The sequence below is a fragment of the Ambystoma mexicanum genome, chromosome 3p, assembly GCF_040938575.1.
Source record: "Ambystoma mexicanum isolate Mex_15411 chromosome 3p, UKY_AmexF1_1, whole genome shotgun sequence".
NCBI lineage: Eukaryota > Metazoa > Chordata > Amphibia > Caudata > Ambystomatidae > Ambystoma > Ambystoma mexicanum.
This window is the reverse complement of record NC_090925.1, coordinates 187,596,135-187,613,362: the sequence shown is the minus strand read 5'-3', so window position 1 is coordinate 187,613,362 and position 17,228 is coordinate 187,596,135. Positions and strand designations below refer to the sequence as shown.

At 47.9% G+C, this 17,228-nt stretch overlaps 1 protein-coding gene across 1 annotated transcript in view; it reads right to left on the bottom strand.

Moving 5' to 3' along the window:
• Window positions 1-4,875, bottom strand: part of LOC138580226 (centrosome-associated protein CEP250-like) — a 1,782,457-nt gene extending 1,777,582 nt beyond the window's left edge. Inside the window, exon 1 of the mRNA XM_069650593.1 lies at window positions 4,136-4,875. The gene's annotated coding sequence lies outside the window, so the exon portion shown is untranslated. The remainder of the gene's footprint in view (window positions 1-4,135) is intronic.
• Window positions 4,876-17,228: the final 12,353 nt, after the last annotated feature.

Here is a 17,228-nt window from a genome sequence, read left to right as displayed (position 1 = left end):
GGCGGTCAAGACTAGGTCTCAAGAGGGGTGAGGGTGACTGAAAGCCCGCAATGAGCACACAAAGCAAGGACACTTACAAACTACTCCAAACAGGTGTTATATTAAAAATATATACAGATTTATTCCAAGGCCTTTAAAACAATGACCGTAGCGAGAAATCACAATACAACTGTAGTAAACCAACACATACCATACCAATACAATATATATACAATTACAAACAAGTCTCAAGCGTTAGATGCACGAAATGTGTAGTCCCCCTAAAAGGGAAGGAAAACAGGCAGTGCGAAATAATGCTTAGACCCAGTCCGCCTTCAGAGGCACCTAACTAAAAGGAAGTCCGAGCCCTACGAAGAGTGGAGCCTTGTGCTCAAAAGTACCTGCACACGCTGGTGCCAACGGGCCAAAAGGGGAGTGTCTTTGAGGGAATCAGGCAGTTCAGTTTAGTGCACAAATGAAGAAGAACAGAGTTCCGCGACTCAAGCGCAGCCTCCACTGTGGGCAGAAGCAGAGCGCGAGTACGGAAAGGCGTGCTGTTTTGACACAACGGGGAAAAGCTATGGGCTCCTGCAGGAGGGCGACCAGTTCCTAGCTATGCTACTCACCGGTCGCCGATGCAAGCAGACCCAGGCTTCTCCGTGTCAGTTTCAGTCGCTGGCAGGTTCAGGAGAGCAGGGGACGTCTCATCGTCGTGTAGATTCTGCAGCAGCAGAGTTGAGTTAAAGATGTCCCAAACGAAGTGAACCCGCACAGTTTGTTACCACAGCAGGGCAACGGAGCGGCCGTGTGTATCTCAGCCAAATGTACACTACTCACTTCAGACCTGGGAACGCCAAGTGTACGAATCATGTGAGAGTGTCAAGGACTAGAAATACAACACAACCTGGCGGCGGTTACAGAGCAAGACTCCTGTGTAGGCTGGTCAGTCTGCTGGTTGGCCCAGAGACACTTCCGAAGGCTTACGTGCAGGAGATGGTGAAGATGCCGAGAATAGCTGTCCCCGCTATTCCAAGGGTCGAAGTACCAGTACAGGCCTTCTGGTTCAATCAGAGGTAAAAAGGGTTTCACAAGGCGACAGCAGTGCAGAGGAGCAGTCCTTCAGCGGGTCACCAGCGATTCCTCGGTTCAGCCTCGTGGTTGCAGGATACTTGGCTCCTGTATTCCTTCGTTCGTGAGAACTGAGGAGATCGACATGGTAGTGTCGTTTCCAGCCCCCTCTTATCCACGGTTCCCTTCGCGCCAAAACGGAGGGGACCCAATGGGAGATCCGCTCATCAACACTCACACCATACGTGGACCTATCACGGACCACGGTGGTCCCAGGCATTCACACCACCCTAGACTCTCTGGCACCCAGAATGTGTATTGGGACCAGACATCCCAGCCCACATCCTGGAGGCACACACAAGGCCTGTAGAAGCCCGCGAAAGCATCCGTGTTTCGCGGGAAAGTACATGCCCAAATAAGGAAGGCCCCGGGTCGGCTCGACCTGGGGAAGGTGAAGGGAGCAAGACGGTCAGCGGACAGGACAATGGAGCCTTGTGGTCTGGCCATTTTGGGAGCCAGGCCACCATTTGGGGCTAAGTGCGAGAAACACGCTTAAAACGCCAAAAGGAGCTCAAAACACAAGAAATGATCGCTGCCACCATTCCCGTCCGTGATTCACTTGCACCTATCAGTTACAATCCAAAAAGAGTATCTAGGGCCTGTAGAAGGCTAGAGACCCAAGAGAGCAATAACTTAGCTTACAGTGCCCTCTTGTGTCATGTTGCACGAAAGCCGCAACATGATAAAGAAACTACGGAAAACAGCGTTTCCTGGTACTGACTGTCTTAAGGGCATGTCAGTTTCCCCGTAAGAATGGAGCGAAAGCCCAGAGGAGTGCGGCAGAAGGCTGCACTTCTCTGGCAAAGTCTAGATCATGGTGAAAACAACAGCAAAAAGTTTAGCGGTTGCCACATGGAAGGAAAATTACCCACAATTACGAAATCTTTCCTAACAGTCATCATAATTTGGCAATCGACACACCAAGATTGCTCCGAGAATAGAACGATGGGGCATTCGCCTTCAACAATACGATTACAATATAATTCATCGACCCGGAGGTGACATAAATCCTGCCGACTACCTGTTGCGACATCCGGTGGGGGCCCCACCGACACGGAGAGAGGATGTCACATATGTCAACTATGTAGCAGCAAACTCGCTACCACCTGCACTATCGATGGACATGGTCGCTGCAGCATCCACTGCGGACCCCACTACTTCACTCGCCATTAGCCTGACGTCGACCATTAAATGGAGGGAGCACCGACGAGCAACGTGCGCCCACCCGGGGGCATGCAGAGAAGAAATTGAGAGACTAGCGAGAGTACACAACGAGTTGGCTATAAAAGATCACAACATTCTACTCGGGGGTTGCTGCATCATCATCCCAGCCGCTCTGAGAAAAGAGGTTATCCGCACCGCACATGAAGGACACCGGGGGGGCTGAAAACACAAAAAAACCAACTGAGATTTCACGTTTTGTTCCCATTTCTGGACGCTGAGGTGGACGAATGGGTAAAGAACTATCATGCCTGCCAGTGCACATCGCCAGCCGAACCTCCGAACCAGACCACCCCTGGGAAAGAGTGGCCATGGACTTTTATGGACACACAGAGTCAGGTGAATACTTCTTACTCCTGATCGACGAATACTCGCGATTCCCTACAGTGAAAAAGCTAGCCACTACAGCCTTTCCCCAAGTGGCTGTAGTACTGGATGAAGTGCTCAGCGAATGGGGAATCCCCAGAGTAATCAAGTCCAACAATGGGCCATCCTTCTGTGGATATGAATTTGCAGCACTGGTTTCAAACACATGAAAATCACACCTTGACTCCCGCAAGCAAATGGAACGGCGGAACGATTCATGGCATCAATAAAGAAAACAATCCAGAGAGCCTGCATCGAAGCAATCAACCCAAATCAAGCACTATGCCGACTCCTCAGAGACTACCGAAATACACCACATGAAGACACGAACAAAACACCCGCTGAGCTCATGATCCAGTATGAGGTACACACATGCATCCTACGAAACCCATCAGCCACAGAGACTCCAGATGCTGAAATACTACAGAGAGACACTGAAGGGAAAGAAAGGGCGAAGCAAGACACTGATACAAGGCGAAAAGCAACGCCAAAAGACTTTCAGATTGGAGATGAAGTTCTGGTACAGCAACCTATGATACGAAAGACAGATCCTCGATTTGCTCTAAGCCCAATGAGAGTCACAGCAGTAAAAGGGACAATGGTGACGGCACAAGACAGCGACAAGGCCATCACGAGAAACTGTCAACAATGCAAACACTACCTCAAAAGAGAAGAGAGCGAGTCTCCCCCGAGACCCAGCACCCCAGAGCCACGGGCCCCACGAGACGACTTGTGGAACCCGCCTGAGGAAGATGCCAGCAGAACAGATCACGGCGAGGAGGCCTGAAATGAAGGAGAAGCTGAGGCCCGTCACGTGAGACCACAGCAAATAATTAAGAGACCAGCACGAATGGTCGAAGAATGTTAATAGGACGTTTGGACATTTGTCCGGGGGTGGTGTTGCCGGCCACCGTATTGTTAATAAAGGACCCGCCCATTAAGGGGCGGGCGGAATGACGTGCATGTTGGGGGGAGGTTGTTGAGGGAAGGCGCGTTCCGTGTCAGTTACGGTTGGAACTTGAATAAAGCTCCGGTCGTGTGTGCGTGTTTTCTTTCCGCCCGATCCCGGGCAACAGTATCTATACTAGTTTCACGAACTAACCAAGGTGAGTGATATTGGCCAAATAATGTAACTGTATGGTGTATTAAAAGGATAACCTGAAAGGGATTAAATCTCACAGTTCATGACATTATAAAAAAAAAGCACCACTCGTAGTTTACTAACTATATAGTTGCTCCTTATATAATAATAGTGAACATTTATAAACTGCACACCACAATGTAAATAGTCACTTAAGATTGTTCATGGCAACGTCTTATAAAGACACTTCCCAAGATGCCCACGAGCATCAAGCCTGGTAACTCTCGTTGAAAGGGTGACAATAAAGTAATCAGCGTTGCTGGATTCATAACACATAATATCAGAGTACAATATGCTCACCTATTCTCAGCACCCTCGCAAACTGCGCAGTTCCCGTTACTTCCACTCCGCATTCTGGGTCCATCCCGTCACACCAGGGTTCCCTTTATGTTGCAATGCGGAAATATCAACGGACTATTCTCGTGCCCAATCTCTTTCATATTCAATCTCACTTTATGCTCTACGTTGGCCCCTACAGAATCCTCGTATATTTCATGGGTTTGCCCAGCTTCCCTTGTTAGATTTGTACCATCAGTCCCTCCAACCCCGATTTATCTACGATTCTCCCTGCCTTGCCACATTTCATTGGTACTCAATATCCTTCGTCCTGGCCTCTAAACTATTGCTCCTCGCCTTGAGCTCCAGTTACCCAATAATTATATCTTTCCGAAGGGCTGCTACACTCAACATCCCACTGCCCCCCTTTTAATTACCCAACTCCCTTATTTCCGTTCGTAGCCTCCTTCCCCCGCAAGGATGTTTATCTGACCCCAATTCACCATCACCAGCACAGAATACACCTGTTCTCACCACTCCCTCTGTCAAAATGATCCCTCCCCTTCAACTGCACTCCGTCCCTTTCTACCCCCTACTCATTCCTTGCCTATCCTGTCAATCCGTCCGCGTAACCGTGTCACGGTCAAGTGATGCAGTACCAGCCGTCCCAGTTAGTTGGTCCTTGTCTAGTTTAAAACTCCCTCCACACCTTCAAAGAAATCAGGGCTAATACTAACTTGGTCTAGTTCCCATCCGAGAAACGGACCTTAGCAAACGACTAGCTTCTTCTACATCACGTGATTTTGGGCACGTTGCGTGCCCTGTACGCAGCGTCATATACCATCATGTCCCAGTAGAGTTTGGGGGAAACCTGCCGAATCTGTACTGTCTAGTTCCCATCCGAGAAATGGACCATAGCAATGGCCCGCCTACTCTTCTTCACGTGACTTCCAGCGTCATCATTGTGATTTGCAGGAGCAATTTTAATGAGTGGGAAGGAAACAGGAAGGCTCTGAACGCCGGTACAAGTGGAACCGGAGTCTGCATCTGCGTGCCTTTGGCTTGCAGTTGCAGCGGGTAAGGTGGGCTTTTTAACACCAAATGGAACCAAACTGGAACTCGGGAAGGCACTGGCTGCCAGGCTGCAAGAGCAGCAGGAATCGTGGGAAGGCTTCGGCAGCCGGTGGAAGTGCAACCGGAATGTGCTTTTGGCTTGCAGCGGTTACTGTGGGCATTTTCTTCGGAATACCGGAACGTTTCTGCAAGACCCACGATAGAGCGTCCGATTTCGTCTTATCCCAGAGCGTGATCCGGGCAGGCTCAGGCTGCAAGAGCAGCAGCAACCTGTGTGCTCTTGGCTGGCTGAGAATACATATTTGCATTTTCTTCGGTCGCGCTGCGTGTCGTGCGGGCCGCAAATGGGCTTCTTGGTGTGGGGCTGGAAGGGGCATTATGGTATTGGTCTATAGGGAGGGATGCGGCATCTTGGTGGGTCTGAATACTTGGAAAAAAGCACACTGGTGTGGGATGGCAGGATGGGGCACATTGTTGTGGGTCTGGAGGGAGAGTGGGCACAGTGGGTCTGGAGGGAGGTATGGGGGGTATCTTGGATCTGTCTGCAATGGATGGGCAGATTGGTGTTGATCTGAAATGGGTATGGGGCATCTGTTGGTCTGGAGGGTGGCATGGATCATCTAGGTGTGGGTTGGGAGGATGGGATGTGGCATCATGGTGTGGCTCGAGGGGAGGGGGTGTGGCACATTGATGTGGGTTTGATGGGGACATTCGTATGTGTCTGGGGGAGGGATGGGCACATTGTGGGTCTGGGGGAGGGATGATTCATCTAGGTGTGGGTCTGGGGGGTGGGGTATCTTGCTGTGTGGTGGAGGGCTGGTGGCGTCTGCAATGGATGGGACACATTGGTGTTGGTCTGGATCAGGTATGAAGCATCTGTTGGGCTGGAGGGTGGGATTGGGCATCCTGGTGTGGGTGGGATGGGTACATCTTGGTGTGGCTAGCGGGAGTGGATGGAGGCTCATTGGTGTGGTTTGATGGGAGGGATGGGACACATTGGTGTGGGTCTGCTGGGAGGGATGGGGCATCCTGGTTTACATTGGATGGGGACAATGGTGTGGGTCTAGAGGGAGGGGATGGGACACATAGGCGTGGGTTTGATGGGAGGGCGGGCACCCTGGTCTGTGGGAGGGATGGGGGCACATTGTTGTGGGTCTGTGGAGGGATGGGGCATATTGGTGTGTTTCTGGAGGGACGGGTGGTGGCACTTTGTTGGGGTTTGCAATAGATTGGGGCACATTGGTGTCGGTCTGAAACAGGTATGGGGCATCTGTTGGTCTGGAGGTGGCATGGGCCGTCTAGGTGTGAGCTGGGAGGGTTGGATGGGGCATCTTGGTGTGGGTCTGAAAGGAGGGGATGGGGCACATTGGTGTGGGTTTGATGGGGAACTTTGGTCTGTCTGGGGGGGATGGATGGTTCATCTATGTGTGGGGCTGGACGGCAGGATGGGGGTATCTTGCCTTGCTGTGTGCATGGTGGGGTCTGCAATGGATGGGCACATTGGTATTGGTCTGGAACAGGTATGGGGCATCTGTTGGTCTGGAGGGTGGGATGGGGCATCCTGGTGTGGGTGGGATAGGGACATCTGTGTGCATCTGGAGGGCGGGATGGGGCATCTTGGTGTTGGTTTGATGGGAGTGAATGGAGGCGCTGTGGTGTTGATTTTACGGGAGGAATGGGGCACATTGGCGTGGGTTCGATGGGAGGGACGGGGCACATTGGTGTGGGTCTGGGAGGATGGATGGGGGATCCAGGTTTGGGTGGGAGGGGAACATCAGTGTGGGTCTTGATAGAGGTGATGCAAGATCAATATGGTGGTGATTAAATAAAAAAAAAGTGAAGTACAACTAAAACATCAATCTCTGTGCTGCTGAAGGGGCTACACGAGGACGTTTAAAAGTGATGAAGGCCACCTTACTAAGAATTCATCTCTAAACGAGAGGGGTACGTCTAATTAAACATTCAAATTTGATAGATCTGATGTCGAGATCATAATCCGAAAGTTAAAGAATTCTTGATCCTGTGGCCCAGATGGCATGTTGAAAAACAAAGTAGAATTTTGCGCCGAAATTCTACTAAGATTGTTTACCCAAGTAATAAGATCAAGAAAGTTTCCAGCTTCATGGAATCGCGCAATCCTCCTACCTATTTTTTAAAAGGGTGATAGGGAAGAGCCATCAAGCTATCGTCCCACTGCACTGATCGATACCTCTCCTAAAATATTAGCCACTTTGGCATTAAAATACCTCATTAACTGGGCGGAGAGCATACCGAGATTCCTTCCTATGCAGACGTGCTATAGAAAAGGTATAGGTACAGTATTAAGTGGCCTGGTTGTGCAGGCTTGTATGTCTCAAGCGGGGGGAAATGGGAGGAACGCTATATGTGGCAGCCCTTGATCTTTTCGCCGCTTTTGACAATGTAGATATAGCAGTGTTTTGGAATAAGTTGATAAGGTGGGTCATAGATAAAGGCCTCTTATGAATGTTACAGCTACTGTACTCCAATAATGTAGCCAGGGTCAGCTTAAACACTGACTGGGATGCATCACATTGTATACCAATGGAAAAAGGAGTTAGTCGAGGAGGTGTACCTGCCGCAACCCTGTTTAATTTATATATGGCAAAGGCGGTTTTCCACCAAAATGTGCAGAATCGAGAACGAATTTCATCGCTTATGCCGATGATAGGATCTTTTTTGACTATTTGACATCGGGGCTGCAACGAACCCTGAATGGCATAGCGTCTTACTTAAGTGACAACATATTGGCAATCAACTCTGCCAAATATTACATTATGATCATGACTGGAAGAAGAATGTCTGGGAAATAAACAAGGCAAAAGTTTCAGAGGTGAATTGAATTGATTATTTGTATAGCGCCAATACACAACATGTTTCAAAGCACTTAAAGGAGGGAGGGAACATGGGAGAATACAGTTACATTCTTCCAAGTCCTTGAAACAATTCAGAATGTGAGAAAAAATTAGCCTGGAGACATTTCGGATAGTGCAAGGAACAATAAAGAATGCGGCGTGGGGGGTGAGACAAAGCAAGTGGTTACATTACTATGCCTGACTACAATTGATGTAGTGCCAGAAAATTAACAAGTGGATGGGGAACGGGGCATGGGGGGGAATGGAGTCGGGGAGAAGGAGAGGTACAACACAAGCAACTAACTTACTAGGTCTGACGATGATTCAGAATAGTCCTGGGGGGAGTGGGAGGAGAAGACAAGGAGGGGAGAGACAAGCTGCTATCACAAGAGGTCACAAGACAAATGATGGAGTAAGTGCTAATGAACAGTAAATGGCGAGGGGAGGAGAAGAGAGCGGGTGAATGAGAAAGACAGGCGGCTACAATTACTATGCCTAACGGCATTTGAGGTTGTGACGGCATTTAACAAGTGGAGGGGAGGGCTGGGGAGGAGGAGAGGGCAGGTGGATGAGAACGACAGGCGACTACAAATTACTTTGCCTGACGGCAATTGAGGTAGTGCCGGAAATTAACGAGGAGAGGTGTGAGGTGTGAGGGAGGAGGAGAAGGACAAAACAGGCGACCAATGTACTAGGCTGGAATGACCTTTAAGAGTGGTGCTCGAGGGGAGGGATAGGAGAAAAACAAAATGGGGCGGGGGGCGCTGACAGGCAGCTATCATACAGGTCAGGAGGCAAGTGCTATCGAATGGAGAGGGGGAGAAAGGGGTAACAACACAACCATCAAGGGGGGATGAGGGCATAAACAGCCACCAGGGGTGTGGGTGGCATCACACAAACCATCACAGGGAGAGAGGGGGTGGGAGGATGGCACACAATCATCGGGGGGGGGGTCGAGGGGCAGCACAATCCATCAGGGGGGACGGAGAGGCATCGCACAATCCATCACAGAGGGAGTGGGAGGGTGGAACACAATCCATCATGGGGGTTGTGAAGAGGGTGGGGGGAAGCAAACCATCCATCACATGGGTGAGGGAAAGCACACAATCCATCATGGGGGGAATCGTGCTATTTGGGTTTTGTTATTTCTATGAAAAAAGTGTTTGAAAGACAAAAAATTTAAATGGAGGAGAAAGTTAGCTTGTGCATAACGCTAAAGAAGTTGATTAAATACTACATACAGATTATGCACTTTCTCATTCCTCTTATAGACTTTTTGGGCTTGAAGGTTTTTGGGGTGGAAATGAGCCTATCCCATCCGCCCAAGCTCTTTCAGGTAAGGCGAACACCATGTGAGGTGATGTATTGTACAAGGGGGGGGGGAGCAATCCACACTATTAGGCAACATGTAGAGGCACTGTAGCACGTAGAAGTGGATGTGCGACACTGGGAAATACATAGCACACAACTCAATTTCTTGTATTAGGCCCAAAACAGTAGGAGTGTGCATAACCCAGCTCACTAGATCCAATCTCATTAAAACAGAATGGATCCGCAGAGCCCGTTCCCACGGAAGTTCACTTCGCCTCGTCCCTTCAGTGTTGCAAATATTTAGTATCTACCAAAGGAATGCACCCTGCAAGAGCGTGAGACAACACCAGGCTCTGCACTGCGTCCATTCATCTCCACTAAACTGTCAGTAGGCCTCTAACCCCCACCAATCCAGTCTGGAGCCAGACCCCGACAGCCCCACCTTTTTATTCCCCAATATGTGCAGGACACCCCTGGCCCAGCACAAATCAAGTGTCCACAGAAGATCTAAGCATGTGCGGCTGTTTTTTTTTTTTCCAAGCATGAAAACACATCTCTTGTAACACGAGGTACAGGGAGGGATAAATTAAAGATCAAAACCACCGGTGGAGACCTTGAGTGCGGGAACTGTGGTATGAACGAAGCCCTAAATGTGTGGGTCAGAGTGACTGTATTGTAGCCTCCCTTCCCCCGGCACCATTTCCTGTGCTGCCCAGGTGCCTGCCAGAATTATATAATAAGTAGGCTTAGCATGCTTAGTTCAGAGAGCGACAATGTAGGTTATGTGTGCCCTGACCTTCACCGCAAGGATGAGCCCAGCTAACCCACGTGGATCCTGACCGACAGGAAAGAAGGATCCAATTACTGTCTAGCATCCCCTACGGAACATGCCCATCTGTAAGGTTCCTCCAATCAGCGAAACCAATTAGTACTGTATGTAATGACGATTTTCTGGCTTTTAAGCCATTGTTTATAACAGCACGAGCCAGAGCGCTCTTGTGCAGCAGAGTCCTTTGCTGATCTTTGTATTCTGTACAATTAAAATTGTTATCCTTGCAACGTTATCTCCTGGCCTATTTCCCTAGCTTGTTGTCTTTATTCTGGAGTGTGCGTAATAAGGGATCTGCCTTCAAGGTGTCAGCCGTAGTGTTATATGGAATTGAGTTGACAAACCTTACTAGCAGGGAATATTAAGATTCCCTTGAGGCTAAGATCTTGAAGCAGGTTTTAGGTTTGTCATCCTTACCCATAAGTGTAATTCGATTGGAACTTGGGTTACAATCTTGGTGGGCACAATACATGAAGAAAAGTATTTTAGTGTACACAAAGGTTTTGAAAATGGTCAAACCCAGTTTGGGGTCATATTTGGGAGAAATGCTGATTAGAGGTACTAATCCTTTTCTGTCAGTTTAAAAACGGTGTGAAGGCACAATGGCAGATATAGAATGTACTGATTCTCAGTGGGTTACGAAATGCCCAGTTAAACGTTGGGATAGCATAGCCGTCATTTAAGATCTTGACAGGTTAAAATTATACAGAAATGGAGGCATTCTATACACATCAACAAAATATATCAGACTCTTTCTTCGTAAGTTTCCCTCGCAGCAGTATCGTGAATGGTATTCAAGGTTCTGACAAAATTGTCTCTCAACACTGGAGTTGATTGGACGGAGACTGGGAATCCCTAAAGAACTTCGGAAGTGCACAGTTTGTAAAACTGATTGCCAAGAGACACTTTATCACGTTGTAATTGGATGTCCAGGAACTGTTTCTTTAAGGTTAACATTATTGGAACCATTTGTACATTAAACATCAGCAGTAATACCAACGAGCTCTTGAAACAGATTAATGATGGGCACCCATGTTGCTCTTACATTGGCGCTGGTAAAGTGTGTGATAAAAATCTTCAAAGAATTACAATGGGTTGTTGATCATGGCGACCATTTACTTAAGAGTCTGACACATAACGTAGCAAATCGAGACAGTCGGAAATGTTTTTAGGTCATATGTCCTAAATCAGTGTCTAACACACAATGTAGCAAATTGAGACAGATACGTTTTAAGGTCATATGTCTTAAATCTTTTTGATAATGAATGAATGTGTTTTAGCAGGTTTTGGTATGATTTTAGCATAGTGTTCTTACAGATGAATTTTAAAGTATGTCATTGCTAATGTTTAATTAAATGTTTGATAATGAGGAGACGTACTAAAATGAATGTGTATTTGTATGATTTACCTTGATATTTCGTATTTATTTCTATGTGTAAGGTATCATGTGTAAAAGACACAAAGAACTGTTGTATGTGAGACTTTGGAGAGCAAAGAGGAATCCAGGGGTAGGGAACCACCTTCTGGAAGAAGGATCTCTATTCTAAAAGAACTTTTGTGTTGGAGCCAGTTATTCTTCTTTTGTGAACACTTTTCTAAACCTTCCAATGTTAAAGACATGTCTCGTTTCATTTTAGAGTTTTAATTTTAGTGTGAGCGCCAGAATAGAACTTTGGACACGGGTCAGTATTGATTATGAACTCCTGGCACAGGCAGATCCTTAGTTTTGGTTTAGGTAGGGAAATCCTTCTAAGAGCAGGATCAGAGAGGCCTTTTACCAACACTTTTGTAGTTTTCAATAAAAGTCTTTAACTGAAAACATGGCTAACTTGTGTCCGAGTTTCATTCCTGACTCCTCACAGTGAGCATCTCTGCCCTGGTTTAGGGGCCAAAGTGCGATGAGCCCTCTCAATCTCCAGGTTCTTTCCAGTTGACAGATCAAGACGTTTTGGCAAAGCTTTCCATGAGTCTTCCCTTTTCCAGATCCTCAGGGAAGCCCAAAATCTGATCTGTAAATTAGACCTAGAGAATGTTTCTTGTTCAGCTATTTTCTTAGTAGCCACATTCAACTCTTAACGACAAGTCTGCATTGTTTATTTACAGAGCAGGAATGTTATCCTCAGAAGGCAGAACTCTTTCTTCCAGTTCTTCTGTGTGTTTATTTACCTGGACCTGATCTTGCCTCAGTTTGTTTTAATTTTTCCAATGGATAATCCTACGCCATCCATCATATCCTTGAGATAAACTTCTGTTGTTTGACCCTGAGCTTGAGCTAGAATTTGGTCTTCCTCTCTGACCCTTTTTTGAAGGTTGGATCCCAGCAAAGGTTTCAGTAGTCACTCCTTCATTATCTCCTTCCCCTTCTCTACCTCTTCTTCCTGTTGGGGATCAATCATCTCCACTGATTGAGCCATTGTTCAGTTTTTCAAGGGTTAAACAGAGGCTACAGGAGCTGAGCACTTAAGCTGCAGTCAGTTCTAGGATCCAGTCTTGTTTTTTCTAATATGAATCAGCATCTACCAAAGAGTGGTCAAAAATAGAGACACTAACCAGCCATTACATGGGCTTTCATGCCTGTTTCCGACAACACCACTACACTTGTATAGATGGGGGCCATTCTTCAGATATAACCCATTTTAGCCATCCATGAATAAAAATCCAGAATTGTGCAAGGAACAAAGACCTTTATTCCCCAAGGCCGGGAGCGTTTCTCCAGACAGCCATGGTGTTAAGCTGAAAACAGAAAATCTCAAAGTTCTTCTATCTCTAACATATATTTATAACCAAAAATACATGACACCTCAGTCCTATTCTAAATCCTATAATCTAATTGGTCAGGTTTTCATGAACTAAATACATTACTCTCTCTTATTGGCTACACATGCTTCCTGAAATGCATTGTTATTTCCTCTTCCAATGACCACATACTATGCCGATCAGCCTAAAATGTGTTATTCTCATTTTAATGAACACATGGCATGTTTTGCAACTTAGAGACTGGATAGAAGTGGTTCTGAGATGACGTGGACTTTAGCCAACTCTGCCAAGGACATAAGGCTTGCTGTTGTGCTCCCTTTGGTTCATTTGTCAACCGTGTCTATTTCTCACTTACTGCCAATTTCATCTATACAAAACTCTTGCAAGGCACTTGCTAAACTTGTGTTTTCTCACTTATTTGGTTATGTGTTATTATTATATTCTGCTTCATTCCAATGCATATTACAGCATCCATTTTGGAAGGAATACATACCTTTTACTGTTGCATTTCTATGTAATGATATATATTGATATGTTATTCATGTTGTGCGCAATGTATTGCATCTCTTATGTATGTGTTTCATATGTGAATGGGTGAAGTGTAATATGGTCATATCTAAATACATTCTTTCAACTTATTGTTCTTGTAGCTCCATGATGAATGCAATTTGCTTCATGTCTATTGGACGTTTATATGTACCTCTATCACTGTTCTTGCCATTTTCAATTTACATTGTATCCATTGCCTAATGCACCTGTCTGGATAAGAGTGGGATGACCGCTCATGAATAATACTTCACATTTTTACAATATTGGACAGGAGGGCGGGGCATGGGCCCTGAGTGACATGTTCAATTGTGCATCACCAGAAGGGGAGGGGTAGTCATTTTTGGTCTATTCCTCGACACACTCTACAGGCTACCTTGCAAAAAAGTAAGGTTTGCGACATCACAGTAAGTTCCTCTAGCTTCACAGCCTTGCATGAAATAGACTAAATGATACTAATTTTATTGGCTGCTTAAAGATGAAAGGCAGAGACGGTCCTGCTAGAATTGAATCATACATGCAGGCTGTACCAATATCTCTGGCGATTTAGACATAATTGTACCGGGGCCCATTAGCTGAAGCCACGTGTTTGACAGAAGTGCATGATTTGTTGTCTGCTACTCAACAGTAATCTGCATGCAAAGTAACTGCTGAATATAAACATTGTAGAGCCCACCTAAGCTGGTAATGCTGTCCAACCACTTCATGCATTTCTTTGCTGCTTGGCATCATTACTTCACCATTATTTCTCAAAATATGCAATTTTTAGAGCATGCCTTTTGCATTACTGTACACACTAGTGCAGAACTACAACTACCAACATGCAATATGATGTGAGCATGCAAAACAGGAGTGGTTGGTTCATACTTTATATGGATCAAGTTGAAATCAATGCAATCTGTTATGCATAATGTGATCAATATATTTAGTTTCACAAAATGATGAACATCAAGCAAACATCATGGACAAATCAGCTTTCAAATGTTTTACAATGATACATGGTCATTCAATTTAGTTAAAAGTGTATACAGACTGAGAAGCAAATGGGGGCTCTGAAACGCAGATGCTCCATCCCAGTGCTAATGGCCCCATTATTAACTAAAAAGAGCTGACACCCTTCAGAGGAAACAACTGCTTCCCCCCGGTCTTTGTAGAGTCACTTGCAGCTACTAATAACAGGGTCTCTGATTAAAAGGGTGCTGCTTTAAACAAAGACAATTTGGGGGAAATGGATGTTCAGTACATTCTGAAGCGCTGTTGGAGGAGTGCTGATAAAAATGCCAGAACACTTTGGGCCCGATTCATAGAATCGAGCGCAGAAAAGGCACAAGGGCCGCGTGTTCATGGATTTCCAGAGGCATCAGTAGCTGGGGCGCCAGTAACAGCAAGCTGCGTGAGTAATGCCCCCACGCGCAGTAAAATGCAAGTGAAAGGCCTAACTGAGCAGGCCTCTGCGCCATCCCTAGGCCAGCATACAGCCCCCCTTGCGAAATCATGTGAAAAGAGGGCACAATCCCCAGCCGCACCCCGGCATAATTGCATGAAAAGACCTCGCAATTCCTGGCCTCACCCCAGCGTAATCGCATGAAAACACTGCGCGATCGCTGGCCGCACCCCAGCATAATTGTGCGAAAACACTGCGCGATACCCGGCTTCACCACAGACAAATTGTGTGTCTGCACCTCGCAATCTGCAGCATGCAGCCCCCCCTCCTGACAGGACACCCACACCCCAGCCCCTATCAGCCATGCCCCCACCCTGCTGGCAGCTCTCTCACCCTAAGACACCCCAGCCCCCATCACCCGTGCCCCCACCCTGAAGGCAGCCCCCTCCACTTGGGATACCCACACCACAGCCCCATAACCCCCCCGCAGGAAGCCCCCTCCACCTGGGACACCCCAGCCCCATCACCTGTGCTCCCTCCAGCTAGGATACCCACACCCCAGCCCCCATCACCTGTTACCCCCCACCTTGCAGGCAGCCTCCTCCACTTGGGATACCCACACCCCATCCCCTGTGCCCCCACCCTGCAGGCAGCCCCCTCCACCTGGGATACCCACACCCCAGCCCCCATCACCTGTGACCCCACCTGCAGGCAGCCCCCCCCTCCTGGGATACCCCATCACCTGTGACCCCACCCTGCAGGAAGCCTCCACCACCCAGGATACCCCAGCCCCCATCACCTGTGACCCCACCCTGCAGGCAGCCCCCTCCACCTGGGATACCCACACCATGGCCCCCATCACCTGTGACCCCACCCTGCAGGCAGCCCCCTCCAACTGGGACACTCCAGCCCCCATCACCCGTGCCTTCACCCTGCAGGCAGCTGCCTCCACCTGGGATACCCACACCCCAGCCTCCATCACCCATGACCCCACCCTGCAGGCAGCCCCCTCCATCTGTGATACCCACACCCCAGCCCCATCACCTGTGACCCTGCCCTGCAGGCAGCCCCCTCAACCTGGCATGGCCACACCCCAGCCCCCATTGCCTGTGACCCCATCCTGCAGACAGCCCCCTCCACCTGAGACACCCCAGCTCCCACCCTGCAGGCAGGACCCCTCCACCTGGTATACCCACACCCCAGCCCCCATCACCTGTGACCCCACCGTGCAGGCAGCCCCTTCTAGACAGAACATCACCTGCATGCTGGACTCTGACATATCATCAGTCCATTGACGGTGTGTTGTGCACCTTGACTGCCGTGTTGTGACACGACCCCGAATATCCGCTGGAAAATGTATCCTGCAAACCAAAACAAATGCATACACCTGGGCCACATCCATGAGTGTGGCAGCTGCTCAAACACAATTGCTGTCCGCAACCATCTCCCAACATACACATGTAACAAGTTAATGTTAAAGTGAAGCCCTGCTGGCCATGTGATAATGTCATGTCACAAATCCCCAGGAACAAATATTCCTACAATGACAGAATAAAAAGCAGCCTCAATGTGTGCCACATGAACATACACCGGCCAGGCTTCTCACAGCCTGAGCCTCAATGAGCTGCCATTTCTAGAATAGATTTCCTAATAGACACATCACTGTTCCTCACATGTGTGAAGGATATGATATGAAATTCAATTAAATGATATGGCATTTATAACATGCATATACACAAGTATTTGAGGTTGCAACGAGGCAAGGGAGGGGGTACTGAGGGAAGACAGAGACAACGATTTTACTAGGCCAGGTGACATTGAGATGGCGCAAGTGCAGGGGAAGTGGGGAAGAGGAAAAGGTGTGGGGGAAGGGGAGAGGGCAGTGCAGTACATAGGAATGACATTAAAATAAAAAGAATAACAAAGCAATTAATAAAAGTGCGGCCAGCTGGTGGCAAGTTCAAGGGTAAGTGCAGACATCGGGTGTCAATTGCTGGTAGGGGGCTGTAGGAATACAGAAAAACAGTCCAAGTGCAGGGGATGCTAGGGAGGGAGTGCAGGGGTCCAAGTGGTGGGCAAGGGGCCCTGGGCCAGAGGTCAGATGTTAGCCAGGTGACCAGTGCAGATTCAGTCAGGAGTCCAGCAGGGTAGAGTGTGAAAACAAAGAGAAAATATTGAGGCAGAGTACCCCAAAAGGAAATACACCGAACAAGGGTTACAAAGGAACATACAAAGATCTTTTATTTTATACTGAACAGTTTCAAAGGACAAAGTAACAGATAGCTATCGGCCCTCAGTACAACACAGCGAACTCCAGCGTGGTTCGGTGTGCTCAGCGAGTGG